The sequence below is a fragment of the Crocodylus porosus genome, unplaced genomic scaffold (genome assembly GCF_001723895.1).
Source record: "Crocodylus porosus isolate Cpor-Errol unplaced genomic scaffold, CroPor_comp1, whole genome shotgun sequence".
NCBI classification, from domain to species: Eukaryota; Metazoa; Chordata; order Crocodylia; family Crocodylidae; genus Crocodylus; species Crocodylus porosus.
Window position 1 is genome coordinate 994274 of NW_017728907.1, and position 3330 is coordinate 997603.

Here is a 3330-nt window from a genome sequence, read left to right on the forward strand (position 1 = left end):
ATCTCTCTCTTCCTTCTCTTTCACTCTCTCTCTGCTCTGTATACTTCTCCCCCCCCCCCCCCACAGCCCCACTCCAAGTTTTCCTCTCTCCATGTACCTCTAGGCTCCCCTGTAGCCTCCTTGCTCTGGCTCCACCCTCTGGGCTTCTCCCCAGCATTGCTCTGCCAGCTTTCTGCTTTCAATTAACACCAATTAACCTCAAGTTACCCCAGCTTGCCTCCAGTCTGCCAGTTCTAATCCCAGCACCAGCAACTTTCATCTCAGTCTCCACCAGCAGTAACCTAAAGTAATTCCAAGCCTCAGCTCCTCAGCCTAGCTCTCTCTTGTCTACTGGTTCTAATCCTGGCCCCACCAACTTTAAACCCCTACACTTTCTCCCTGTCTTACCTTAATTTTCTCGCAGGTATCCCAAGTACACCAAGCATATACGTGCACACCACAACACCCAAGTGAGGAACTCACTTGTGTGTATGTGTGGGTGAGTGGTATGTATGTGAACTGATATATATGTATGTCACTATGTGCATGATATATGAATTGGTGAACCACGTGTGTGTACTGGGTGTGCAGGTATTGGTAATTGGTTCTGGTCTAATTTATATTGGTCTGTATAGTGTAGGTGCTTGAACTGGTAATAAGTGTGCATTTGCATAGGCTGGTAATTTTGGATTTGTATGTGCCTGAATTGGTAGTGTGTGTATGCACACTTGGTGGGAGTGCATGCACCTAGTGTGTGGTGTATATACCTAATTGATTTTTGAGTGTGTGCCTGTGCAACTGTACACCATGCCCTCCTATCTAACAGCACAATATTGAGATCCTGAGAGCTGACCTGACCCTAAAGGGCAACACCCCCCCCACCCACTCTAACCATAGAAACCTACATGAATGAAACCCATCAATCCCTCATAAAAGTGAGGATGCAGTGAGGCACAGCTGCAGCAGGTTCATGTGGGTTGTCCTAAAGATGACTATTCAGCTTGAACAATTGTGCTTGATGGCAAGGGTGTGTTTACTCTGGCTTCTGCAGCAAGGGACCCCTGTGGGCTGGTGGAGCTTAGTGGCAGCATGTGCCCCAGGGACCACTGAGTTCACTAGGATCAGGACCAATGGGAAATTGGACTGAGTTTGGAAGCTAGTCTTACCATTTAGAAGAATCTGGGATAGTTAAATCAATATTGCGGCTACTTACAAGGGGAACCTGAACTGTGACCAAGTGGTAAACCTGATCATTTAAAAGCCACTTGTTTTGTCCTTTCTTTGCTCTCTTGCTCACAATGCATTGCTTGTATTAAAGTGCCTTTATCTATTCCTAATTAATTGTTTGTCTGAGAGAGATGTCCATCACTACTGTTTTCCCAGGATGGAAGCCAAGGTGAAAATCTGAAGGTGCTGGCAAAGAGTGTGGTGGTCCATTTTAGCCTAACATCTGGGCATTAAGCCAGAACTACTGTCTTATCTTGAGCAGTGGGCACGAGACCAGGTACATCAGGGAGGTTCCTTATAGCTGCACACTATTGCTATTATGTTTTTGGTAGGGAAATGAATAAAGTGTTAAGTAGGACATTATCTTAAATGGTGTCAGTCACTGCCCAACTGAAGTGAGACCTGCAGCACAGTGGTGGTTCAGTGACCATTATAGACATGCCTCTAAAAAAAATAACATGGGCATTCCTCAGATATACAACACAATTGTTTCTTGAAAACCATGTTGAAACATAACTCATAACTTATTTTCCCATAGGAACCAAAGTTATAAATGGGGGATTGCTTCCTGAAACAAGGCCTGATATACTATTTTCACCAAAAAATAACTCAGAATGTTGTACTGAATTATAGATGAGTAATATACCTACATTAATGTATTTGTATTGTAAATAGCAATCACATTGATTTAGAAAGACTTCTTTGAGGTGAGGTTGCTGGACTTTTTCAAAGGGAACTTGGTTGGACTTTTGAAGGGTTCTTGGGTGGAGTCTTCTCAGGAGTCTTTGCTGAAGGTTTTTCTGGAGTCATGTCTCTTTTCTTAAAGAAAGTGTCCAGGGAAGTTTGGACAGACGTTCTCCAGGGAGATGGGTGACACAACAAACTTGTTTGCTGGCATGCCGTTGTATTGGATAGTTGTAAAGTTGAAACTGATGTCATAAAGTTGAAACAGGGTGTCAATTTACAAAACTTGTAAGTGCAAAATGTTGTAACTTAAAATGTTGTAAGTCAAGGACTGCCTGTATTGGTTTAATTAATTCTGCACTTTTTCTAAAGTGGTCCCTCTTAGTACACCACAGTCACAGGGAAGATAGAGACTGCCTTTCCATGCCCTCCCTCTAAAGAAAGCCAGGTGGTTTGAGCACAGACTTGAATAATTCTGCAAGGTGCTGGGAAAAGAGGCAATGGAGGAGGACAATTCAACTACCCAGTGATCCACTGAGTTTCCACAGGGAATATTCCTGCTCCTCGCACACCACCGTCTTGTTGCCTGATATCTCATTACCTTATCATAACAGTGGGCTAACAATTACCATGACCAGAAATAGGATTTGCCTTGTATGCTAAGCCTTTTGAGGCACTGAGTCCTTACTGGGAGAGGGGTGGCTGGGATGCTGAAGACGTTGACATGACAGGAAACTCCAGGCCCCCATTGTGTATGCCTGGGTCTATTTCAGAGTCTGTGGGTGTGTCACACATGTATTTACACCAGCTTAAACTTACTGTGCAGTAAGTGGGAATAGGCCAGCATCTACACGTATAGATGTTAAAGTGAGTTAACACTGTGTGTAGACTGACTTGAAACTAAAGTTAGTCCCAAGTCAGTCCACACACACACTGTTACTGTCCAGTAAGGCAAGTACATGAGCATTACTGAGCATTAACTAATTGGGTATAGATCTGATACCTCCATAATGCAGATATAAAATTTACACTCAAGTCATTTTAAGATGCCGTATTTTCTGCACAGTTTGGGTGTGCATGTGTAGACATGCATCTGTCTATAAAGTAATTTTAGTTACTGCACAGTAAATGCACATGTGTCACACACCCTGTGTGTCTCAAGTGGGTGGCCAGAAAGTCTGTGTGGCTTGGGTTGCTGTGCTGGCCTGCAGCTGCTGTGTGTATTTGCCTATGATTGTTTTGGAGTCCAAATTATTATCCTGGGTGGTGCAGACAACCATATCCACTGTATTTTCAGACATGATTATATTGTTGACTATGAAGATCCAGGATAGCTTCTCACAGTGGCCATACATGACCCTGCATGTCCCCAATATGCAGTTTCCATCCTGTGTCCACACAAAGTTCTACCTCAGTACCTTGCATTTGGACTGGCACTGG

The 3330-nt window shown here is 43.7% G+C and overlaps 1 long non-coding RNA gene across 1 annotated transcript in view; it reads right to left on the bottom strand.

The window, feature by feature from the left end:
• The window catches only part of LOC109307607, a 17936-nt gene extending 15232 nt beyond the window's left edge, over nt 1-2704 (bottom strand). Inside the window, exon 1 of the long non-coding RNA XR_002100307.1 lies at nt 2694-2704. This is a non-coding gene — a long non-coding RNA (uncharacterized LOC109307607). The remainder of the gene's footprint in view (nt 1-2693) is intronic.
• Nucleotides 2705-3330: the final 626 nt, after the last annotated feature.